This window comes from Rhinatrema bivittatum, chromosome 6 (assembly GCF_901001135.1).
Source record: "Rhinatrema bivittatum chromosome 6, aRhiBiv1.1, whole genome shotgun sequence".
In the NCBI taxonomy this organism is placed as follows: domain Eukaryota; kingdom Metazoa; phylum Chordata; class Amphibia; order Gymnophiona; family Rhinatrematidae; genus Rhinatrema; species Rhinatrema bivittatum.
In genome coordinates this window covers 189,203,345-189,230,485 of record NC_042620.1, presented here as the reverse complement: position 1 = coordinate 189,230,485, position 27,141 = coordinate 189,203,345, and the positions used below count along the sequence as shown (strand labels likewise).

Below are 27,141 nucleotides of genomic sequence, written 5' to 3'. Positions count from 1 at the left end.
GGTATTGAGAGTGATCTGCCCTCAGGACAAGCAAGCATGTTTGAACGTACAACTGACTCCATATCTACAGAACTTGCTGCTAAAGAGAAACTGCATATGCCCTTTCTGGCCAGGTTAACTCCCCCTGTGTTATCTGTGCCTGGGTGTTGAAAACCTGTGCATTGTGGCCTTGTGTGACCTTGAAGTACAGCTGTAAAGGCTGGTTGCCTGCATTCCTGTTCTCGTAATGATATAGAGACCCAGTTGTCAAGGCTGGCCAAATGTCAGTTGCAGCTATAAATCTATATCCTTCTTGTCCCAAGACAGTTCAAGGTTACCTGCCATGTTACACTTAAATTACTCAACACAGCCAAACAGTACCCATATAAGTCCTGTATACACTGCATATGGCATCCATGAAAAAGAACACAGCATTTTTCTGGGTGCTCTTCCCCCTATGATGCTTGTTGAGATTCAGAATGCTGAAGACCAGTTAGCTATGCTTTTGACGACATGCTCCTTTTCCCTCAGCACAATCCTGCAGGTTTTGTGGCATTTATTTTCCTTTTCCTCCTCTTAAGAACATAAGAACATAAGAAAATGCCATACTGGGTCAGACCAAGGGTCCATCAAGCCCAGCATCCTGTTTCCAACAGTGGCCAATCCAGGCCATAAGAACCTGGCAAGTACCCAAAAACTAAGTCTATTCCATGTAACCATTGCTAATGGCAGTGGCTATTCTCTAAGTGAACTTAATAGCAGGTAATGGACTTCTCCTCCAAGAACTTATCCAATCCTTTTTTAAACACAGCTATACTAACTGCACGAACCACATTCTCTGGCAACAAATTCCAGAGTTTAATTGTGCGTTGAGTAAAACAGAACTTTCTCCGATTAGTTTTAAATGTGCCCCATGCTAACTTCATGGAGTGTCCCCATGGAGTGTGCTCTTCTCAGCAGTTCAAAATATCAATGAATTTGCCCTGTAAAATCTTTCCCTTCAATGCCTCAGAAACATGGGCTGCTATAGAACTCACTAAACAAATATATTCAGAGGCAATCATTTTGTTTCCCCTGCATTTCCCCGTGCCACTTATAACAAAGCCACTTGCACTGTTAGACCAGTCATTACATATGAGAGATATCCAAGCTTCCCGTCAATGAGGTGGAAGGAAGATAGGGCTGCCTCAGAACTCTGTGCCAAAGGCTGAGTCTGCTTTGGCCTGCATATCCAACCTGTAGTAGTTAGTGAAGGCGTGCAGCGAGGACCATGTGGCAGTGAAACTAAAGATTCGTTGGCCCATGAAGTAGTCTGTGCTCTCATTGAGAGGGCTCGTAGCCCTGCCATGGCCTGCCTGCCTATGAGCATGTATGCTGAGGTTATCGTCTTCTTGATCAATCTGGCGAAGGTGGCTTTGGATGCTGCTTCCTCCTTCTGAGGGCCTCAAAGAAACATGAACGCTTGTCCATTCTTCCAAAGGCATTTGTTTCCTTTAGGTACTTCAACAAAACATGTCATACCTTCTAGCTGGCGTAGGTATTCGTCTTTTCTCTTATCCTCTCAGCTATTAAAGGCTGGCAATAAAACAGATTTGTTATTATGAAAAGCTGACACTACCTTGGCAGAAAGGATGGTACTGCCTGAAATGTCACCAAGTATAAGGAAAAAACTAATTAAGAGGGCCTGCAGCTCAGAGATTCGCCTTGCCAAGCAAATCGCTACTAGAAAAACTGTCTTTAAAGATAGATCCTATCGAGCTCTGTCTTAGAGGCTCGAATAGCAGTTTGACCAGAGTCCTTAGGACTAACTTGATGTACAACTGAGAGACTACAAGTCTGTAAGGATTCTTGTAGAAATAGCCAAGGCTGCTGAAATGCTATAAAGTATTCTAAGGGTCAAAAAGTATGATAAAGGTCAGCACTGAGTTTCATTTCTACCTTCTGGGCTCAATTTACAAGAAATCATTTGACATACAAGAATCCAGTCTCATTAATATATATGAGATAAAATTATAATGCCAACTAATTAGGAAAATGTTATGCAAACAAACATTGCTTTTTAAGTTTAGAGACGTGGCATATTTAACTAAGTGTAAAAGCTCAGAAGAGATGAGCCAAAGGTTTATTCTGCATTGTTTGGTAAGCATTACCACTATTATAAGACATCTTACTGGCTGCTGGCAATAGTTGTTTATTAGCTCCTACAATAGGTCTGAATGGCAGGCATACTTGTTTTACCCCCTTCAGAAATGTTACCACTCAGTTCTGGTCTCTGGATAACCAAGAAAGCCTAATACATGACAGAGATGAATTCTGACAGGACTGTTTCACTGGGCCCCTCAGCAGAACTCTCCTGAAGAAACCACAGAGTGCCCAACCCCTGATGTAGTTCCCCATTATTCTTCCCCAACAAGGGAGCCTCAGGTAGAGGGATCTGCTATTAACAATGCACATGGGGTTTGCAGACTCTCCAGGTCTGACATACCACCCCCTCCAGCAGGCCTGCTGCCTACTCCTGCCCATCCTGGATGGAGGACAGTGCCTCCTGCAGAGAAGGGCTGCTCTTCTTCCTGGTCACAAACTAGGCAAAACAAACCTGCCATGGCACCTTCTTTGTGCCACAGGCAGCATACCTCTGGCCTCTCATGTCCTTTATTCTGACTCACTCTGTCCTACTTTTTTTTTTTTTTTTTTTTTTTTAAGTGTGGGGGGAAGGGGAGAAACAGGATACTGTGCTCACAGCAAGATTGCATTCTCTTTATTTATGCTTTTTTTTTTTTTTTATTACCCCGCACCATAATGCAGGTGAACGAAACAAAACTGCAGCTTAGCTCCTCTATCAGCTGAGCCATGGCATCCCATGGCTCACTATGGGCTGCCCTGTCCCCTTATCTCCTGCAGTGGATGCTACCGCTCTGCCGCAGTGCTCCACTCGGCAGCCTCACGCCTTTCCTGCGGGTCTCCGAGAGCCTAACCATGCACACTCACCACTTTAGCACTCCTGCGAGGTCAGCAGCTAAGGCCCCTTGCCTCCTGGCATTAGATCTCTCTTCCTGTTGCTGGTTTCCTTACAATTTCTTTTTGTAAAACTTCACTCACACCCTGCTGCACCCATAGTAGGAGAAGGTAGAAGGAATAAAGAAGCAGCAAAAGGTAACAGAGAGGGGTGGGGAACAAGGGAGAGCAGTCCATAGTCCTACCACGCACTCTGGGTTCCCAATTCCCTATGCTGGAGAAACGGGAACCCTCTCCCCCCTACAAGAGTACTCACCAGACCAGAGGGGAATTTTAAGGGGACCCAAGCGAGCTCAGCTTTTTTTTTACCCAGGAGCAGACTCCTACCAAGGGGAACAGCCACAAAGGACTCTTGCCTTGGGAGCAAAGGGGCTCAACCTGGCTTAGGATGAACTGAGACTCAGAGCTTGAGATCTGTCTACCTATCACGGCTGCTGGAGACAGAGTCTAAACCTCCTTTATAAACCCAGAGTAAGGTTATAAGAGGTGTGTCCTCTGTCTCTGCCAGCAGTGAAGAGGAGAAAATCCCAAATATAATGATTGGTCTAGCAGGATGATAAGGAAGTTTAGTTTCGGGGGGGGGGGGGGAGGAATGTTGAGAGCTGCAGTAATTCAAATAAACCATTTGGGTTTTTTAGGTTGGTTTTTTTTTTGGTTTTTTTTAGAATTATTCTTGCATGTGAGATACTTGTTGCAGCTATAAATTGGAATCGTTCTATACAGTTAATGTAACTGAAAGCGTTATATGTGAGTTATGCTACATTTACTATTTAAGCAAATGAGGGTTTTGGGTTTTTTTTCAAGGTTTGTTCATTACACTCAGCTGCTATAACAATACAAAGCTTGCCACCTGAAACTAGGAAAATATCTCAGATAATTTGGAAGCATCATACTGTATGTAGGGAAATCTGGTACTAATTGGTAATGGGTCTTATTGACAAATTAGCTACATTAAATGTGAGGGGTATTAATTATCTCATGAGGAAAAGAATCTCTGTGGAAAAGGGTAAATGGTGGAATGCCCTAGGGACCTGTACTGGACCAGGTTCTTTTGGTACATTTATGGATGATCTAGAAAAGGGAACAAGTGGTCAGATTTGCAGACGATACAGGTTTGTTTCAAGATTTGAATCACAAGCAGTTTTTCAAAAAATATTGTGGAATACCTTGTAAGACTGGCAGATTAAATTTAATATGAGATAATGTCTTTCGCCCTGGTATTTCCAGGGAAGAATGGGAATCTTATCCCTTTTCTGGCTTGGCAAATCTATGCTGTGCCTAGAATTTCTCTTGGGGGGGGCAATGGTGTCCTAATTCTGAAATGTCATTGTACCATTATGGGTTTTTTCCTACAGTTCAGAGAGTCAAGGACATAGAGCTGCATATCTGAAGAAGTGGTCGGACTATTTTTCATGGAGGATAGCTCATCATTTCATGAACATTCCAATGATGATGATCCAGACATCTTTTTCCCAGGCAGTGACAGCTCCTCTAAACCTGAAGATCACATTTCATTCAACAGTGATAGGGAATGAGAAATTACTGCTACCTAATAATTTCCTTTTCCTTAGTATAGACAAGTGGATCCAGAACAAGTGGGTTATGCACCTCTACCAGCAGATGGAGATGGAGCAAAACTGATATGACAGTATATATACTCCTGCAGTGAAATCAGCCCGCCACAATTCTCTGTAAAACCAACTGTGGACAGACTAACAAAACTTGATTAATAATAGATAACCATTCCTGATAATTAATAACAGATAACCATTCCAAAACACTTTGCAATGCAAGAAATCTCTAGTAGGTACAGAAACAGAAGACCCCAGCGAACCACTATCAGATGAAATGCCTTGGTTGACAATTCCCATTCTCCTATATCCAAACTGTCTGCTGAAAAAGTCTGCTCTTACATTGTCTTTTCCTGCAATGTGCAAGGCTGAGATCTCCTGAAAATGCACTTCTGCCCATTCCATAAGCTGGATTATTTCCTGTGATACTTTCTGGCTCTTGGTTCCTCCACTGTCATTGCATTGTCTGACATTATTCGGACCGCTCAACCCTGCAATCAGTCGCCAAACCACAACCGGATCGCACGGGCTTCCAAGCCAATTGATACTCCATAGAGCTCCCCAACCCTGAAGGCTCGCATCTGTCTTGAGTACAAACCAGAGCTTAGGGAAACCCTCTTTCTCAGATGATCCACCTTTAGCCACCACTGCAGTTGATTGCAGACCTCCATTGGCAAGTTAAATCTAATCAAATAGTCTAGAGACTCTGGGTTCCAATGAGACAGCAGAGTGCGCTGAAGAGGACGCCATGCGCCCTTGCCCAAGGCACAACTTCCAGTGTCACTGCCATCAATCTGAGCACCTGCAGATAGGACCACACTGTTGAGCATATTGCGCCATCAACTTCTGAATACAATCCTCCAGCAGGAACACCCTGCCCTGCTTTGTGTCGAACTGAATACCAAGATACTCTAGCGACTGAGATGGCTGAAGACTGCTCTTGGCCAGAATCACCACCCAACCAAGCTCCTGCAACAAGAAGATCACCTTGTGTGACACCAGGTGGCTCTCTTCCAGAGTCTTGGCCCGAATCAGCCAGTTGGCCAAGTATGGGTGTACCAGAATCCCTCCTTTTCTCAACTCTGCCGCCACCACCACCATAACCTTGGAAAAAGTTCTGGGCACAGTGGCCAGACCAAAAAGGCTGCACTCAAAATGATGACATCCCAAAACCGCAAATCGCAGAAAACGTTGATGCTCTAGCTGGATGGGAACATATAGGTACGTCTCGGACAGATCCAAGGATGTCAGAAACTCCCCCCCGACTCCACAGCCATCATTACGGAGTGCAAGTTTCCATGCAAAAATGAGTCATCTGCAAATGATGGTTGACCTCTTTGAGATCCAGGATGGGATGAAAAAAGCCTTCCTTGGGCACAATGAAATAAATGGAATGTCAGTCCATATTTTCTTGAGACGTGGATACTGGAACAAAGCCCTCAGACTGAGGAGCCTTGACAATATACACTCCACTGCCTGCCTCTTCTGTGGGGAGAGGCAGGGAGACACCATGAACATGGTGTTCCCATTGAACACTGCAAAACTCCAGCGCCTATCCATCTCGTGTCACCTCCAGGACCCACTGGTCTGACGTGATTTCAACCTACCTCTGATAAAAGAGAGGCGACCCTTCTCTCCTGTTACCAGGGTGGGTCAGCACACCTTCATTGGAAGGCTCAGGGGGGTTCCACTACCTGAGCCTGTGCCCCATCTGGGTTGCCTAGGATGAAAGGAATGAGTTCTCTGAAAGAAAGCTCCTCTGTAGGATCAAAATGCTTGGATCTCCTAGCATGACCTCTCATGCTAAAGGAGAGCGGCATCTGCGTCTTATCCTCTGGTAACTGAGGAACCTGGGACTCGCCCCATTTATTGGCCATTTTCTCCAACTCACTCCCCAAAGAAGAGCAAGCCTTTAAAGGGTAACTTTATAAGGTTAGACTTGGAGGTCACGTTGGCCGACCAATTTCTCAGTCACGACTGACACCTGGCCCCTATTACTGAAGTCATTCCTCTGGCTGAGGTGCAAACCAAATCACAGACCGAATCTGCCAAAAAGGCAGTTGCTGGCTCCATCACTGCTTTTGAATTCACACCAGATTCGTTGATGTCCTGAAAGAGAAGTTAACAGGAGCAAACCACCGAGGAACAAGAAGCTATCTGCGAAGTCATTGCCACTGCTTCAAATACTTGCTTAAGGATGGCCTCAATCCTCCTATCAGGCGCATCCATCAAAGCCACTTCTCCCTCTATGGGGATAGTCGTTCACTTGGTGACGACACACACAAGCTCATCCACTTTCATAAAATGTAACTGCTCTCTCGCAGCTGGATCAAGGTTGTACAGTACTTCCAAGACTCAACCCCCTTTGAAATTAGGTTCCAGGACACCCCGCTCAAGATCAATCAATTCTTGAATGGCCTCCATAACAGGGAAAAAAACCCCAAGAGGCTTTAAGCAACAAAATCAAAATTGGATCATTCTTTGCCTCAGTCATGGATTCAGCCCCAGGAAGTCCCAGCATCTTTAATGTCTGAGAAATCAGAGCCAGTAACTCATCTCCATGAAAGAACGCAACATAGTCCTATACGGTTCCAATCTTGGAGGAAATTTCCACATCCTCCAGGGAGTAAGGATTGGCTTCATCATCCGTGCTATCCGGGATCCTATCAGGAAGACTGGCCGCCAATCTAGGTGTACTTCAACACTTAACTGCAGCACCAGACGTGCAGGAGGTCACCAATTACGACTCTGACCTGGCAAGATTGGTCAGAGCAGAGGACTGAGCCTAAAGAAAGGACTGCAATCCTTGAAAAAATTCCACCCAAGAAAAGGCAGAAGGATCCATGCCAAAACCAGAAGGCACCTGTCCTGTGCCCACTGAACTACCTTCCCCTGCTGACAACCCAGTTAGGGGAGTTCCTAAGTCGAGTGTCCTTTCTGACACGTTTTTACCCACGCCTTAATCAGGCTGGGAAGAACCGACTTAGTATAATTAGACTAACGCAATTATCCCTGAGCCTCCAAGCAGCAATGGCACAAGCTAGAGGGAATGCCAGATTGAGATGCCTGAATATAACAAGCAACACAGACGGTAAGGCGCTTAGATTTCTTAGCTATAGGTGCCAGCCTGTCAGTATGCTTTAACAGGCGATTGGAAAGGTGTGCGTTCAGTTGTATTCGCGCTGCAAAAAATAGGTGTCCAAAATTTAAGCATTCTACTCTGTGCCTCGATGGGTGCCCAAAAACTAAGCACCAGTAATGCCTCTCAGATTGCGCATATAGGCAAATGTGCACTCGAAACAGACGCCGCTACCAACTGGATACCCAAGCAGGTGCCCAACTAAGCATCCAAAAACTGGGTGCACAGCCGGATGCACTCACACAAAATGACAGTCCTGAAGAAGGCAGCCTAATGCGCAGGAAAATGTGCAAAAGTCATCACAGCCTACCATGCAGCACACAGAGATAAGCCTAAGAGTGAGACCTAGCTGAAAAGGCTGCTCAACCCTGGAATTTGTTGCCAGAGGATGTGGTTAGTACAGTTAGTGTAGCTGGGTTCAAAAAAGGTTTGGATAAGTTCTTGGAGGAGAAGTCCATTAATGGCTATTAATCAATTTTACTTAGGGAATAGCCACTGCTATTAATTGCATCAGTAGCATGGGATCTTCTTAGTGTTTGGGTAATTGCCAGGTTCTTGTGGCCTGGTTTTGGCCTCTGTTGGAAACAGGATGCTGGGCTTGATGGACCCTTGGTCTGACCCAGCATGGCAATTTCTTATGTTCTAACCCGCCTGGCTGCCCACGTCCCCTAAATTCCCATGGAGGCAGGAACGAACGGAGGATCAGCGCATGGAGACCGGAGAAAGGAAGGAATCCATACAAAAACCCCTCTTCCTCTTTTTTTTTTTTTTGCTTTACCTGAGCTCAGCCCATCCTGGTTGAATACAGAATCAGTCTCCAGCTGCGGGGGGAGAGAACATATACTGTCACCTCTGGGCTCAGCTTCCTGCACTTGTTTGCCTTTCAGCTGTCTTTTACAGATAAGTCCACGGCAGCTGAAAATCAGCTACTGGACCAAGGCATTCATCTGAGGGAAAATCCAATATATATCACCTCAAGAATTCTCAAGTGAGGGAGGGGCCATATGGTATCACTACAGCGAATTAATTTTCTTTCTTCTTTTCTCCTTCTGAAAACTTTAAGCAATCTCCAGTAGGGAGATGCATGCCCACCATAGAAACATAGAAACATAGAAATGACGGCAGAAGAAGACCAAACGGCCCATCCAGTCTGCCCAGCAAGCTTCACACGTTTTTTTCTCTCATACTTATCTGTTTCTCTTAGCTCTTGGTTCTATTTCCCTTCCACCCCCACCATTGAAATATCTAGCTTGATTAGTTAGCTGGAGATGGAGTTAGCTAGCTGGAGATGGAGAATACTGGTGGGCTGATGCCACTGCAGGGATATATATATATATATATATATATATATACTGTGATGTCAGCTTTGTCCCATCTCCATCTGCTGGTAGAGGTGCATAATCAACTTGTTCTGGATCCACTTGTCTAAACACTAAGAGCAAGCTGTTGCTAGCAGCCAAGATGCCAAGTCTTCTAGTGGTAAAGGAAAGAGAAGCATCCCATATTCGGTTTGGTAGAGGCATACTGTGAGAGACTGTATAGGCTTCTCCCTCAATCTACCTTAAAGGACCAGGCTCAGATATCCCAACCGGTCCTCAAGCTTAGACGTCCCAAGGTCTCCTGGAAGGAGGTAGGAGTCCAACTCCAAGCATACAACTTGAGGGCCTAGATAGGTTAGATGGGCCCTGGGGGAGCTGACGGAGTCTCGGTGTACTAACTGAGGGCTTATCTGGAAGGTTGGTAAACTGTATGAACTTAAAACTTAAAGACTGCCTGAGTTCAAGGAATCTCTTCTATTGTCTGCTGCCACTTGTGTGTGCCTTTAAGATCACTGTAAATAAAGAGCACTTTAAGCACAGCTAGAGTTTGTGTGCTTTTCTCTGAATGAAACCACGCCACTGACTGATCAAGTGCTACATATACCTAGGGGCTTCACCAGCTAGGAAACCATAGTCACCACCCCCTACGAACAACCCGGATGCTGGCACCATGAGAAGCAGAAATGCGAGATTGTGGCACAAAGCTCCACAGCTGGTGCCTGAATCAGATGGGTCAATACCAAATAGGAAGAACAATATTCTAGAAAATATTGCCTTATTTTTGTCTTGACACTCTTTTTTCAATAATTGTGAAAGAATCAAACAGGGAACTCAGAGCCTAAGTTTAGGAATTAGAACTAAAGCCATCCTGATAATATAAAAATGTGGTAGCAGGAAGTTGTGATAGTCACTCTGTCCTGTATGTTTGTCATGTTAAGATTAAAAGCTCAACTGAGCAGGGACTGTTTTCTGTGTGTTTGCATAGCGCTGCATATGTTATGTAGTTCCATAGTAATAAGTAGTAGTAATAGCTTACTTAGGGAAGAATAAAACTGATATAACCTTACTCCAATAAGCACATCTTACATATTTGAGCATGAAAAATTAAAGAAACTTATATAATGAAGTTTTCTTCACAGCATATACCTCTAAAAAGAGGGTGTGGCTATTCTATTTGTAAACATATTCCTTTTACATTGTACAGGTCTATGGGGTCCTTATCCATGCACAACATTCATTTTGATGCTATGGCTAAGAATTTGCATATCATTGATGGGGGAGGGGGGAAATAGGAAATGTTCTATGTACTCAATTTTTAGATCTGGAAAATAAGAGGCAAATGTTCTTACAGAGTAAAATGTTGATAATGTGTGTTAATGTATTTCAATTATCTGACATTTTGCCAGGCCAAATTTTGTAATGTTCGTGATTATAGCTTTCATTCTTCTAAATATAAAACATATTCTAAGCTGGATCTTTTGTTTACACAGAAAAATCAGGTACATGCAGTAACTAAAACAGAAATTAGTCCTATTACAATTGAGAATCATGGAATGTTCTTGTTACAGCTTGACCCAACAATTGTTTGGCATTCTACTCTCCATAGGGATTGGAGGGTCAATATATCTTATTATAACAACGATCAGTTCAGGCCGAGTTAAAGAATGCATTGGATTTACTTATTGATACCAATAATATTGCACCCAATCTTTTGTGAGAGACTGGGACAGCCTTTACAAGAGGCAAGCTGATTGAAATTTCAGCAAGGAAATAGTAGAAATTGTGAATTGGCAAGTTTAAATAAAGTATTAATAAAGCTGCGGGCAAAAAACAAAATATCTAGAGATAAAATTTCTCTAAACATGCCAAACATAAGGAATAGATTAGATAAAAAAAAAAGAAGACATGACTGAATAATACCTGATGCATACTACAAAAATAAATATTTGGAGCATGGTAGTAAGGTGAGCAAATTGCTTGCATGCAACTAAAAAAAATCAAAGGAGTTTTAGAACTATTCCCTCAGGTTTTAATAGTGTGGATGATAACATTCTTTGCATTTCATATATTTGTAAGGAGTTTCAGGAGTATTATAAAAATTACACACATCAGAGGTCAGCCTGGGGAAAGACAGGTAATTTTAGAATATATAAATAGCTCTAAGATGGGGGGATGAGGATAAGGTAAAAATCAATAGAGAGACTACCGAATCTGAAGTGACAAAGGTCACACACAAAAGTTTAGGAAAGGCCTCAAGGAACGATGGTATCACAGTTGAATTCTATAAAGTAACGAAGGGTGTGTGGAAATACCTCTCCTGGCAAGCATATTTAAAGTATGTTTTATTAGTCCAATCTTTGTCTGGTTCAACATATAGCACTAACATTTCTGTCACACATAAAGGGGGGGGGGGGGGTCGATGCAGAAAGCTGTGTTCAGACAAGCACATTTTCATGCCTGCATTTCAACGCATAATTTTCTGCACGCAAGAGTTATTGCCGACACAGCAAGGAGTTCTGCATGCAGAAAATGTGTGGTTGCAAGATGGGAGTACTCTTCGTACCCTTGCATGGAAATCCCATACAAATGAGGGTATTAAGTAGTACTCCCCGATGCAGAGAGGTGCACTGGCCAAATGAGGTCTCTCAGTGCTGAAAAACATAATCCCTGATCAAAGATGGAGTTCAGTTTCCAAACCTACTGCGCTGGTAAAAAAAAAAATTAAGCTTATTGATGCCACTTAGCCAGAAAAATATGGACTTATCCAAATATGTGGCAGTTGCTGTGACTTAAATGGATAAGTATAAACTTACCAAATAAGTAGCAGCAGCAGTTTATGGAAATGTATCAGCCTCTCGGGGACTTTCCCTGCCCCTCCCCGAGTTAAAATGTGCTTTCAGCCTGTGCCAAATGCACATTTTACATGCAACATACTTTCTTTTCTTTTTTAACTCCCGATTTATTTGTACAGCATTAGCTTACTGCATCGGGAGTTTAAAAAAAATGTTTTAATATGGACATTAAAAATGAGTGCATGGAAAAACAAATAGATCACGAAGATCTTTACATTTTCTGAACATGCAACACACAAGATCAAAAAGCAACACGGTTTATAAAGCACTAATCATACTAATCAGACAATCTAATGATATCAGATTCAAGACAGACAGACTCCAGTCTGGTCATGTGATGGACATACTGTAGAGTAGGCAATGAACTGCATCACCATTTAAATGCCACGAATGATTATGACTTTTGATGATTTTGCTTAGCTGTTAAACATCTCACTAATGTCTTTTCAACATCCCTATTGCAATGTTTCTGTGGTGACAATCTGTGAAAATTTGATCCATTATCTACAGACATAAATCCAGCAGTGAAAGCTGCTTTATTAACATCCTCAGGCAGCATTAGCCACATTTATCAGATTACTACTACAATATTCAGCGATTATATGACATTTTACACATTAGATGAAGAACCACTCCTCAAGGGTTACAAAACACTCCTGGATCATTTATCTTCACATGTCTTCTGTATTTTGATGATTTTCATACATAAACTCTCCACCCTCATAAAGTTCCACTTTAGTATGCATCAACTACATCAGATACATTTATACAATAAGGATGAAGGACAGCTAAAAACTTAACACATTTAAAAAACAAAACAACAAAAAAAGTGCCATCAATATTTATTGGAATACTAGTGTCATTTACGCCAATTAATTAAACACCTCAAAAACAGGACTGGTACTTTTATCCATAATCCCTCAAACTTCCCATGATCCACCTCTTGAACTTACCTTCGAAAACCACACTATACCCATAACCAAATGCGTACGTAATCTCAGAATAGTGATTGACACTAAATTATTCCTCAATATTAATATCTCCAGTATTGTAAAAAAAACTCATTATACAAAATTAAATTACTTGGAAAGCTGAAACCATTATTATATCCCCCTGATTTCCGTTTAGTTTTACAATCTCTCATCCTGACAGCATTAGGCTACTGCAATTCTCTATACCATGGCCTTCCAAACTCCTCCATCCAACCTCTTCAATTAATTCAAAACTCTGCAGCACGTCTACTCATTAAAACTCCTCATAGAGCTCATATTACACCAATTCTACAGTCTCTCCATTGGTTACCCATTCAGTACCGTATTCAACACAAAGTCCTTTCTATAATACACAACCTCATTTACAACCCTTCCTTCATGTGGTTATGTTCATTTCTTAGAATCTACCAACCGACTCAACAACTACATTCGGCTAACAGATGTTTACTTGAAATCCCCACAGTCAGAGCAGCAAGACTTGACATTCGCAATCGAGCCTTCTCAGTATCAGGCCCTACTTTATGGAACTCACTTCCACACAATATTAGTCTCATTTCCACCACTAAAGCTTTTTAAAAAGCTCTCAAAACATATGTATTCTTGAGTTTAGCAACCCTAATTTTTAAGTTCTTAATTTATTCTTTTGCTATTTTTATGTTTTTATTTTCTTTATTCTACGTTAAGATTATTCTTTTTTACTATCTGATAAAGTTTCTCTTTCAACTTGTACTTAATTATGTATGTTTTTATCATGTAAACCGCTCAGACCTAACACCCATTGTATAGGCGGTATACAAATAATTTTAAATAAATAACATTTACAGTACAATGTAATTAAGCTTTCCTGATTATATTATGGTTGTGGACCCTTGGACTAGGTCAAGTGATGATATGTCCACTGAGGTATTGCCCCCAATGGATCTAGTCTCCGGCAGGTGGAGCTGGTGACGACAACCTGGCAGGAGCTTCACCTATACCGGCCCTCATTCCCCGCAGGTTGGGTCCTTGGGTGCCGGGGCTGGCAGGACTTGCGTGTGGGTGCCTCGTCGAGGACGGTGAAGCTGAGGATGAAGATAAGGCCAGAAGTCTGGGTCAGGGCAGGCAGTGAAGGTGCGGAACGAAGTCCAATCCGAGGATCCGGAGCAGGCAGCAGACAGGCAAGGATGAGATAACAGGCCAAGGGTCGAGACGGGCAGCAGGCAGACAGAGATGAGAAGACAAGCAGAGGTCAAACCAGGAGATCAAGCCGAGGAAGGAATCACAGGAACTGGAGGACGAGGAGGAGACAGGAGGCAGGAACGGATGCATGGGCAGGAGAGCAGGAACTGGAACACCAGGACAGGACTCAGGAACACAGGGATTGGAGCAGGAGCAGGAACGGAACCAGGAACAAGATCAAAAGACGAGAGACATCTGAAACAGCAACTAGCACTCCGAGGTTTTTGATAATACACCGAGGTTTGCTTTCTCTAGAGCTCAAAACATTAGGGATATGGTGGTCAAATCAGCATTTGATTCAACCCCCTCGGCTCCAAGAGGAGGAGGACATCAAGCTTGTGGCAAGTGTGACTTGTGCACTCAAACCATGGTGGGCTTACAATGGAAATCCCCCACTAATAACATCACCATTAAACTCAGGGCCACTACTTCATGCGAGACAGAGAGTGTAATCTACGTTATACAACGTCCCTGTGATCTCGTTTATGTGGGACGTACAAAGAGAAAAATTAAAACAAGGCTCATAGAGCATCGCAGCTGTATTAAGAATCAGAAAATAACAGCTCCATTGGTACAACACTGCATGTCTGCAAAACATGAGTTTGTGGATTTAAAGTGGTCCATTATTGAGAAAGTATACCCAGGTATACGTGGGGGTGATATCCAGCAACGTCTCAATTTGCGAGAACAGTATTGGATATTCACTCTTCAAACAGTTGATCCGGGAGGATTAAATGAAAAAATTAACTGGTACACTTTGACTTAATTCATATATCTTTCAGTACGATGGACGTGTTCGGTTGTGTGTGGAGTTAGATCCTCCCTTCCCCTTCCTTTTGGAGCGATTTTCTAGGGATAAGAGTATGTTTAGGTTCTGTAATTAGAGTGTTCAATCTCTGTTGTTTCCGTGTCAATCATAGCATTGCTATAAAGAGTCTGGAAATAGTGCTAATCTATTAAAGTTTTGGGGATCGTGATTGTGAGAATTTGATTGGTGTTCCTCTAAGCTCCAATCCTGGAGGGAATTTTCTTTGATAGATGACGTGCTGCCCTTCAGAATTTTTGATTGACAAGAATTCTTGATTGACAAGATGTTTAACGTCATATCCGAGGGATATGGTTAAATACCCTGCATCTCCGCCATTTGCATTAGCAGGTCCTAATGCGGTCCGCCAACGAATGATTAGATAAGAAAACGCTGTTTTGCTTGCCGTTTGGGAACAATATCGTGACTTCACTACTAAGGATTTCAGAAGTATTAACCCCTGAAGCAGGACCTAAAGGGTCCGAAACGTGATCACGTCGGGACTGCATTTTTTGGAGCTAAGTACTGCTATTATTCTTAATCGAAAGCCCGTTGCGGCTTCCACATTTCCCATGGCAATATTTTTTTGAATATATGACAAAAGACTCTAAATAATTATTAAATAAAGTAATGTGACTCCTCCTATGTTGGGTCTGACTGATTAGCAGATCCAGTCGGTAGTAGTCCTACATATATTAACTTTCAATATTATATTATATATTGGTGTCTATGATTTATATTATTGACCTGGAAACCTTATTCGAGTTTGTATCGCTACTCCCGGTTTCTGGCAAATTGGGCTGTTTGTGTTATGCTTACAATTACACCATTATGTTTTAGCAGTTCCCTTCCTCCTGAGTTTGCAACGCCTTCATAACACAAACTCAACAGCAGAGTCATTTTTTCTTCCCTGATTGGCCAGTAAGTGTGCCAGGATTGTTCATACTCTGTTTGCTCACCCCTGACATAGTGCACTGTTAAGGGCTATTCCTCTGTGCTAACTGGCCCAAAGTGAAAGGGCCAGTTAGGCTGGGATAGCATTCCTCAGCTTACTCTTCAGGGAATTCTGCAGGAACAGTTCTGTGCAAAAAATGCAAAAGTTCTATGCACAATAATTTACAATTCTGAAATATCCTGCATATTATATTTATCAAAGTAAAGTATAATTACTCTTCCCTCATCTCCCACCTTCCCTGCCAACACACACTTGCTCCCCCAACACATTCACTATGTCCCCAACAAACACTCTCTCCTCCCCATTCCCCTCCCAACCAGCCTCTATTCCCCAACTGCTTCTCCCACCTATCATCCTTTATCAATTTCCACCAGCCACCTCCCTGCTTACCTTCCCCCGAGCTTATGCTGCAGACATTACTCCCAAAGCAGCTATATCCTTCCTGCACCATGTGACTCTCAATGCAAGTATTTCAGTCACTAAACCCTCATACTGTTACAGTCTTAGAAGAGTTCAGGAGTTAGAGTATCATGCAGCTCACCTTTTCTTAGAGTGGAAAGAATATAGCTGTTCTGGGTCTATTTTAGGCCTCCCATCATCCACCATTAAACCCCTACAAATACTGCAGAATGCCATGGCGAGAATCATAACCAACACCCATAAAAGGGACCACATCACCCCCATACTAAAAGATTTGCGCTGTGGGGAGGATGAGCTCTCAACCCCACCGTATTCATTTCAAAACTCTTACCATCCTCCACAATACACTTTACAAAGACAATCTTTCCTGGCTCGCAGAAATGCCACATTTCCGTTCCTCTAACCGCCCCACCAGAACCTCCCTTGCGGGCACCCTTCACACCCCACCCCTCAAAACTGCACACCTTACCCTTACCAGAGAAAGAGCCTTCTCCATTGCTGGCCCGACCCTATGGAACGCCCTTCCCACTGATCTCCGTCTTGAACCTTCATTACGCAATTTCAAAAAAGGTATCAAGACAAGGCTCTTCAAGCAAGCCTATCCGGATGCTAACAAACAGACAGTGCCAAGTCCACCCGGATGCCATCCAATCTTAGACAGTGCCCCCCCAGAACTCCCCTTCTGCATTATAATTATATATATGGCTAATCTAGTTATATTATGTACCCCTCTTAGGTTGTGATTTCTTATGTACTCCTCTTATGTTGTGATTTTTAGTAAGGTTTTATAGTTACTATGGTTACTCTCCGCTCTGTCCTCTTAACTCCGTTCCACTATCTGTCCTTTAGTCTCTCACACACCCGGCCCTCTTCTCCTCCCCTTTTCTTGCCTGCTCCCCTCTCCCCATTCAATGTAATTTTCCTTTTCCTTTGAGTTAATTGTAAACCGGCGTGATGTGTTCTACAAATGTCGGTATATCAAAAGTTCATAAATAAATAAATATAGTCAAACAGCATTTAGAGTTAGGTAAAAAATGATTACTATATACCAGTGGTTCCCCTGTTCTGGAAGCACATCTAACTGGTCTGGTTTTCAAGACCTGTAATGAATATGAATGCGAGAGATTTGATTATAAGGGATCGTCAATACATGCAAACCCATCTCATGCATATTCATTATGGCTATCCAGAAAGCCATACTGGTTAGGTGTGCTTTCAAGACAAAATAATTTGCAGTGAATCAAGCCCTCTGTCAACACCAAATACAGTGGATTACCATGTGCACAGGTGGCAATTTTGAGATCACGATGCAGTCATTATTGTCCATTTCAGTCATAACACAGGAAACATTGAAACACAAGGACCTCCATTCTGCCAAGATCCTGAGCCATGTAAATGACCAAATTTTCTGGTATCTTTTCCATGTTGGGCTGATACTGAATTCAGTCTTCTTGTGTTTTTCCAGTCAATTATTTTTTGTTCATATCCAATTCCCATTGACTAGAAGCCTAGATGAAGAGATGTTGTACTCCAAAACATGTGAAGGTATTTCAGGGTCTCCTGTCTCCCAAATGGTGGGGGGTGAAAGGGATGAAATGAGTATTCTTCCATGCAAACAGGAAGATTAGAAAATACTTGTGTGCGCCCAGTGAAATCATGCAACCATTACTACAGAGTGTATTATCTAGTTCTATAAAAAGCTCATTTAAAAACAGGCAAACATTTTCATGTTGAAATTTAACTACTCTTTAAATAAAGCTGAATCATTTTTTTACATTATAAGTATATGCATCATGTTGCCAGTTTGTGTTTTTCCGCACTGCATTTCATCCATTCAAAACAAATGATATTAATTAGGTAAGCATTTACTCCTTTTTGGTGAACTACATTAATGCATTCATAAATGAATGCAAGATTATAGAAATGTACATGATACACCGAGTCAAATTTATCTAGTGAAACAGACAATTTTGTAGAGTATTTAATAATATAATTGAAAAGTGTGAACTTGGAACAGCTCTAACCCCAGAGACAGTAACAGGTTTGCATTGCTTGAGTGTGCTGTATGGGTCCTGTTGGTATAAAATAAAATACTTTGGTATCCTCCTTTCTTTAAGAAAACAGGAATAAAAACTTATGATTTTTACCCTTTTTGCTTAAATGTTTTGTTAGGATGACAGATTCCATGGTGCCTTTGAACTTCACTCTATTTTCTCAGCTAATAGAATTTTCTTTTTTTACTTTTATGCACTATAAAAGGCAATGAGATATCTTTTAACGTGCAGGAGGAGAAAGAAGATAGCTCATTGTCTTATTACAGGGCTCAGAGAATGGGATTATTAATGGCTGTGGATTTGAAATGAGCTATTTAGTAAATGGGAGTCTTAGCCCAACCTCTGACCCTTTGTCTTAAAGGTTTGCGAGCAGATAATATGAAAGAATACCAGTGTGTTTCCAGATGGCTGCGTGCCTGATACTCTTTAATGTTTAGCTGTCACTCAAATATGAATGCTGGGATAATTATTAGACATTTTTTCTTTTTTTGAACTGTGATGAAATATATCAACCATTTTGCTTTTTAATGGGAGACCAGAAGTGAGGCACATCTTTTAAGTGGCACAGCAAAGCCTTATTCTTCACTTCAAGCAGAGGGAATGGATCATAAACTGGCCTATCAACCTAGAACTTGTGTTAGTAAAAAAGTCAGATATTTTGCAGAGTAGACACTGTTTTCTCTAGAGTGCAATGACTTGGTTTTCAGGATAACAAAAATTATGTAATTTAATCCTAAACCAGAACACTGCATGCAAATAAATCATGAATCGTCACTGTTTATGTACTGAAAACCAGATCTGTTGCTGGCTTTGGAGGACAAACATTTGACACCTCACTGTAAAAATTTCCTTTGATTTTCTCTGTTTAGTTAGCAAGTCAAGTTAGAATGCAGTCTGCTCACATCTGTGATTTGCTTCAGAACAGCAAATCAAATTCCTTTTTTCTAGAAATTATTTAAAAGATTTATAACCTGCTCTCTACTGTAAGCATGAGGCGGTTTACTGGGAAACATACAAGGTTAAAACACAAACAACAAGAGTCATTTATGCTTATTAAAAAAAAATTACATTAAATCCTGACAAAGGGATTTGAAGGCCAGAGTCAACAAATATGTTTTCAATGTCTTTTTAAAGGACTTAACACATGAGGCATTTTGTATGTGGTCCAGGAAAGAATTCCATAAACTGGACCTGCAACGGAGAAGGTATGGTCTCTGGTTATGTCTAGTCTTGCCTATTTAGGTTTAGGAACTTCCAGTAAATTGTTGGTGGTGGAGGATTAGATGTCTCATTGGTCTATACACTAGCAATGTGATACTGAGTCAGGCTGTAAATGGTGCTTTGTTCACTGAACAATTTATATACAGTACCAGCTGCTTACAAGCTATAGAAGGGCTAGGCAATTCTAATCCTACAGTGCCACAAACTGGTTTAGAGTTCAGGATATCCACAATGAATACACGAGATATTTGCATTCCAATGCATCCATTGTATGCAAATCTCTTTCATGCATATTCATGATGGATATCCTGAAAACCAGACCTGTTTGAGGCACTCCAGGACCAAAGTTGCCTAGCTCTGAGCTAGAGGATCCTTTGAGCAGTTTACTAGCGACTATGGGACAGTGGTAGCCAATTTCCAGTCCATATGGACACCAATCTGATCGAATTTTCAGAATTACTCTAATAATGAATATGAATGGGCGAGATCTGTATACATGCATGAAATAGATTTGCATACAACTGAAGCAAAGTGCATACAAATCTCGTCCATTCATATTCATTAGAGATATCCTGAAAACTCAAATGGATTGGTGATTAAGAGGTGAATGTTGCCTACCCCTGCTGTGGGAAATACAATGGCTCCATTACTTTACAAAGGGGCCGATGCAATAAATGTGCACAAATAACAGGCACTCAATGTTGAGCGCCCATTTTCCTAATGCGCACCCAAGCCACCTCTCCTGGGCTCCTGATCCAATATTAAAATGAGGGGTTGCGCTAAAAAGGACATCCAAATATTTTTTTTTCAAAGTATTTCTTTTTTTAAATAAATACTGCTTTATTTGGTTCCTCCTACATAGTATCACTATGATACTATTAGGAGGAATCGCAGCAAGCAGGATGTTTCTTTTTTTTTTTTTCTAATACACCCTTGAGTATGGCACACCTTTATGCCAGCAAAATTTGCTGCCTTGCAAGGGCGCATTGGCTGGGCAGAAATTTTATTGGATCACGGGGGTTAGCTAATAGCCTCATCTACATGGATTTCCATGTGATAAGCACGATTAGCTACGCGGAGATTTGGATGCGTGTTTTAGACATGCTGTTAGTGTTTGAGATAGTTGTGGGGGGATCCTAGGGCCGGTGGCAGACAACCACGCCCCCAGGGGAAGATCCCGAGAGGGACCACCGGTCAGGCTCAGAGTATGGAGACAGACACACACTAGTTCTTTTATTAAACAGTATACTGAACCACCAGAGATGGCAGTAGTGAGCTGGAAGTGCCCGGCTGGGCTGTAGTCCCTCAGATACTGGAACAGCGATCCTGGATAACTGAGCTGTAGAGAAACTGAATATAGTGAGTAGGTAGGGTATGCAGAGTTCATGTACCGAACCTGATGGTAACACTCACACTGTAGTCTCTTAGAAGCAGCCCAGGAGCTGGAAATGAATTAGGCCCTCGAGGAGCGAGTACCTGGTTCCAGGGAACACTCAGAGAGATGGTAACTCACTGGTGTTGTAGGCAGCGAAGACTTCCTGGCAGAAGCGGTATTCAGTAGCAAGTCCGGGAACGTGGGCCCTCGAGGCGCGAGTACCGGTTCCAGACTGCGACCTGAAAAACAAGAGAGAGAGCGGGTACCTCTGGTAAAGTCCGAGGAGGCAGAGTAGCAAGGTATGCGGAGAGCGAATCCCATCCGCAGCGATACCTGGAGGAAGCTAGGTGATCCTTTCCTTTGCTAACTCGATTAGTTAGCGAATTCAGAGATCTTAAGTATCCAGTGAGGATGACGTCATCTCAGGGGGACGCCCCCGAGGTTCGCGCCACTGCTGGTACTTGAGTCGGGGCCACGCCACGCGCGCGCCCTTAGGCTTCTGGGAAACATGGCGGATAGCAGCATCTAGCCAGTCCGGGGATGCCGGAGGTGGTCGGCAAGATGACGCCATGACAGCTAAACTTCCATCAAGCAAAGAGGGAGTCGCCAAAGAGGTAAGGTGGGCGTAGTGGAGACGTCGGGCAGCGACTGTCGCAACACGTGCTAATCTCCATATTGGATTGGAGGTTATGGACACGCGTTTAGTCGTGTTTGACTGTGTGCAGCAGCTAGCACACTGTAGTGAATCAGCCCCATAGTACTGCCAATAGATCACTAGCAGATAACTATGGGAAATCTCAGTTATTTTATTGACAGGAGAAGGGCCCATGATTTAAAGCATAGCTTTTGGTCACTATTGTATACATATTGTTTTGGAGAGAAGTGCCCTATCTTGTAGCCCAAAGTTCCAAAACCTGTCATGTGGGAACCTCTAGCCAGTCAGGTTTTCAGAATATCCACAATGAATATGCATGAGATGAAATCTGCACACTATGGAGGCAGTGCATGCACATTTATCTCATGCATATTCATTGTGGATATCCTGAAAACCCGACTGGCTGGGGGTCCTACAGGACAGGTTTTGGAACCACTGCTGTAGCCTGTTATTTAGAAGGCATCATAATTAATGCATTGTGAGTTGTCTGTATGTCTCAAACATTGGTCCACATGGTATTAATTATTGTAACGGCCTCTGGTCCATATAATCACTAAACCACATAAATGACAGAATACTTGGAGATACTCAGCGCATCGTATTTTGTTGTAAAAAAAAAAAAAAAAAAGATATTCAGGTTTGCTCAATAGGAAAAAATAAGCAGACTACCATCATATTTTTCTATGTAACTGGAATTGATATGAGACCAGTGTCCGACTTGAGGCAAAATAGATTTTGCATTTGCCATTTCCTTTATAATTGATTTCAGTTCCTCTGAAAATAATACATTTACCTTTTAAATTGCTTGTTCAGGAGAGAATTCTTAGATGTTTCAACCATAGGGTTCTGAATGCTAAGACATATTCTACTACGACCTATTTCATGAATCTATAACCCCTTTCTGATACCCCCATACTAGAACTTCCTTTCCATCAAAAATTCCTTAAGAATCTATTTATATCTTTTGATGTATTTGAATATCTTTATCACAGTCCTTTCGTTACTCTTCCTCTGGTTGGATTGTATGTCCATACATATACACTGAATATGGTTATATTAATGTCTAGCACATTCCTCTTTGTTCAAAGCTGGTTCTTAAGACTTACTTTACTTGAGTCATTTTGGAAATACTCTTTTTGAAAGGAGTAAAACATGTGGAAAAATCTGTAATCTGTTGTGTTCTCAAGGTCCTGGAGTAACATGGAATCCTCTAGTATTAAGAATGGCACGGTGCATTTAGCGTGTTCACTGGGCCTAATTTTACATGCATCTTCTGCAAATTCAACTTCTGAATATTCTCAAAACATTTTGGGGAGTTGGTTATCACTGCCGGTTGTGTGAGAAACAATTTTATCCAATTCGTGCTGAATCAATTTACATGATCTGTGAAAGGGCAGATTTAGAGAGCATGGAAAGTCCTCTCTCTCTTCTTAGAGGGAGGAGGACTAGTGTAAACCGCCTCTCTCGTGGGGTAAGACGACCGTCATGACCGGTATTTATGTGATTGATATTAAAAATGTAGTTGTCAAATTAGGCAGCAAATTCTCTGATGCTGCCCACAAGAGAGTACAGTACAAGGCCTTCCTCCCTACTAGGTCTCCCTTAGGAATGGGGTGCGTAGGGATTCAAATTGCTACCACCTACCCAGTGCAGTCTCTTGCCGGTAAAGAGGTGAGGCAAGGATAAATAAGATAGTATTGTAAATGTTTATAATTTTATTTAAAAACACTTCTTTAAAGTCATTGTACTATTTCTTAATACTATTGTGCATATTAAAATAACAATTCTCTTAATAAACTTTAATATATATATTCCCTTTTCCTACAACAGATTATCAACTATAAATAAACAAGAAATTACAAAAGAATATGTTCAAGATACTTCTACCAATTACTTATTAGATAAGTATTAATACAAAAGAAAGAAGAAGAAATTTAACTTTAACATTAATGTTCCATATATGTTGTTTCTTCTGACTAAAAGAAAATTGTGTTTCTTTTTCTTTTTTTTTTTTTTTTTTTTATAGGTCCAGTATTCTTTCTCCTCTTTGTATTCAGGTAAGTACAGTATTATGCTTTTGTTTTAGTATTTTACTTTCCCTCTGTATTTTGTGGTTTTTTTAACTTATTGTTCATAGTTATTCTCAAGTGTGCATGTAAAATAATAAGCTGAGGCCTGGCAATAGTAGCTTTAAGTTCTGCTATTACGCTTATCTGCTTTTCTTCTTCTTTTCGTTGCTGGCCAGATGAAGATATGTCGTCCTCTCGTACTTTAGTCTTCTTCTTTTCTCTTCTTTTTCTCTGTATGCTGCTTCTTTCTTGAACCTACTAACTTATGCTTTAAATAAACCAACAACAAATACTAACTTCCTACGACCGCTCCAGTTCTTCCGTGTACTAGTCAGTGTGCTCCCTTCATGTGTCTTTGAAAGCTTATTGTTACTGAATATCTAACTCAATTAAAAGATAATTAAAACCATCCTTTTTATATGAAAGAACAGTTCACTCTTTACTAAAACAATCGATACTGTCACGCAATCATCCACTCTTCTTTATACACAAATATTTGACTTTTCTTCAAATTCTATATAAAATTCTGTTTCTTCATATAATATGTAGTTGTAGATAGACAGGAGTCTCTGATTTCTTTATAGAGACAGCATTTTATACACTGTTCATATCTATATATCTATATATATCTATATATACATATATATACACATATTTCATCTGATGATATAGTTGATGTTATTTATAGCTTTCTCAGCAAAGGGTGTCTCTTCTGTGAGATCTCACACTGATCTATAGTGCTTTGCTATGAATCCTCATTTCTTGTCCTTCACTATTAATAGGAGTCACAAGCATACATAATATAATATTGCTAATATAATTGCTGTTTACACGCAGTCAGCAACAAAATTTATAAATTAACTTTGCTGCTTCTCTTCTTACTTTGTCAGGAACCTTATAATCATTCACTCTCTCATACACATATACTATTGTGAATGTTCTTTCATTTACTTTTTAATGTTTATAATTTTTTATAGGCCTCAAAGTCAGAGTGCATTGACAGCACTTCTGATGCTTTAGACTTCAGGCTCTAAACTGCTTCATTCTTTAACTGTCTCTTTCTTTTCCTTAGATTCTTAGATCATTTCTCCTGCTGATGTCACTCTTAAATAGAACCCTACCCTACTGATTAGATATATCTTTTTATATTTGTATTCATTTTTATTTGGGTTTATTAATTTCAATATAATAAAAATATTAATATGTTTATTGATAAAATCCCTTCTTATTCCTTATTTAAATTCAGCGCTGAGGCTCTAACTAGTATACTTGTGCTCGCCTTGTCACCTGTAACCAGGGAACCTATTGACCTCACTACACGGTTTCCACCTTATTTTTCAAAGGTGTTGCGGTTCATACTACTCCTAATAGGGGTGCTCGGATCATACCAATTGTCTTATTATTTTATTTCTTAAACTCTCTCAGACTTCTACTTTTTCCTTAAATACCATCAAAATATTCTACATATTTTCTCCCCACTTTTGTAGTAATTTTCTTCCTGTTAAGACCTTTAACATTCATACAATTATAATCTAAACTATCACTCCATTAAGATCCCTATTCAACCACACCAGCCAGAATTCTCCTCCAACTGCTTTCTTCCCTTCAAAAACTCACCCATCAGTTCTCTGCTTCACTTGACTCAGCTGTTCCTTTCTGCCTGATGCAGGACATCTCTCCTGTACCCTTCACACAATTTCTCTCTCTCATCTCGATCGCAGCTCCTCCCCCCTCTTGCTGTCCTGCCTACTTCCTGATTTCATCCTGCTCTGTGCTCAACTCTGTTCCTTGCTCCCCATCTCATCAGGCCTGACTCAGCGCTGCCTATCTCGTCCTGAGGCAGTGACAAGCAACAAAAACAGCTCTGAATCAGCACTGCCCACAACAGAGGGACAAAACAAACAAAATAAAACATTGGTTCCCAGCTTTTCTTGTTTCCAGGTAACTATTTTAAATTTATGTATTTATACTATTTACACTGGCTTGAAGCAAATGGCATCATCCCTTGATGCTCACGGACGATATGAAAATGATCTTGGTCCTTTAATTTTGGACTGGCTTACTAAGCATTATAGGCCTAACCCTGGTCTTTTAAAAAATGTCAAGCTTCAAAGGCTTGCGCTCCCCTAAGAGAAAGAGAAGGGGGGTTAGACTTTTTAATCCCTCTTCTCAAAGTCCTCAGAATCTCAGACTTAGTCCAGAGAGGGATCTCCAATGTTCTCAGAGGAAGCGGCATCTAAAAGCAGTTGGTCATTTGTAAAATCAGAAATAGGGCTGTTAACCAGACATGTAGCATTTGCCCTGATGTTAGAAAGAGAGGAGCCTTAAAAGAGCAGGAAAGCAGGTCCTATTCTGGGGAGGTCTAATCCAAAATATCTTCCTATTCATTAAGGGATATCATAAAGAAAGAATGGGGCCATCTGGACTGCACTACCTGAAGACTGGTGTAGTTTACAACGTATGAATGAATGAATGAATGAATGAATGAATGAAATAAATAAATAAAATAAATAAATAAATTACAACTGTTACAAAGGGAAACATGGAGGTTAATATACAAAAGCAGCTTACAGTAATTAAGTAGTTACAAGGAGTAATATTGATTTTATGAATTTTATTGCTCTTTTTATATTTGTTCATCACTTTGGGCAATTTTTAATCTGTAAAGTGATTAAGAAATGCTGTTAAATAAATAGTATAATGTGGAAATACAATAGCAAATCCATGGCATATAATGAGGTATTAAAGGGTGCATTAGAGAGGAGTATTATAAACAACCCATAGGGATGTCGTTGATCGAGTGACTCAATACAGGGAACAGGTATATAGTAGAAATACAAAATTAAAATGTTACATAATAATAAATAGTGAAAATATAAGTGATAAATCTGCTAAGCATGGCAAGATCAGAAGGTATCAGAGAAACAGATTTGATGTGTAGAAAGTTGGAGCAAGCAAGAGATGCATCATTAACTAGGGGTTACAGGAAAAGCCAGGTCTTCAGGTGTTTCCCGAAACACAGGTGCCAACCATAGGCCATGGGGAAACAGATTTCTGTGGTAGGGCAAAGCACAGGGGAGTGAGCGCCAGTGAGTTTTACATCATGGTTACAAAGGAAGAGATTGTACCTTGTAGAACTTGACCTCCTAAAGTGGATAAGGTTGTATGAGAGCTATTAAAGCACATGTCAATTCCCATAAAGGGAAGAGCTTGGACAAATGTACTAAAGCAAATTTCTTAAAAGAAAACTTTGCAAAACTGAAAAGATCTCCCTAATGGAAGCTTGCAATATGAACAAAATGGAGCAGGAAGGTGCATATAAATATGAAGTAGAAGAAAGTGGAAAATTCAGCATAAAGTACTGAGAGAAAAGATCGTGGATGGCGATAATCCTTTTCTGGCCCGTAGCGCAGTCCATAACGCGAGGTTGAGGTTGTAGTTATTAGCCGCGATAGCAGCCGCGCTAACACTGCGGCTGTTTCGCCGCACACGATACACAGGT

The 27,141-nt window shown here is 41.1% G+C and overlaps 1 protein-coding gene and 1 long non-coding RNA gene across 2 annotated transcripts in view; one reads left to right on the top strand and one right to left on the bottom strand.

The window, feature by feature from the left end:
• PARD3B (par-3 family cell polarity regulator beta) overlaps positions 1-27,141 on the bottom strand; it is a 2,091,605-nt gene that overhangs the window by 1,996,299 nt on the left and 68,165 nt on the right.
• LOC115093907 overlaps positions 25,516-27,141 on the top strand; it is a 210,618-nt gene continuing 208,992 nt past the window's right edge. The window contains exon 1 of the long non-coding RNA XR_003857433.1: positions 25,516-25,580. This is a non-coding gene — a long non-coding RNA (uncharacterized LOC115093907). The remainder of the gene's footprint in view (positions 25,581-27,141) is intronic.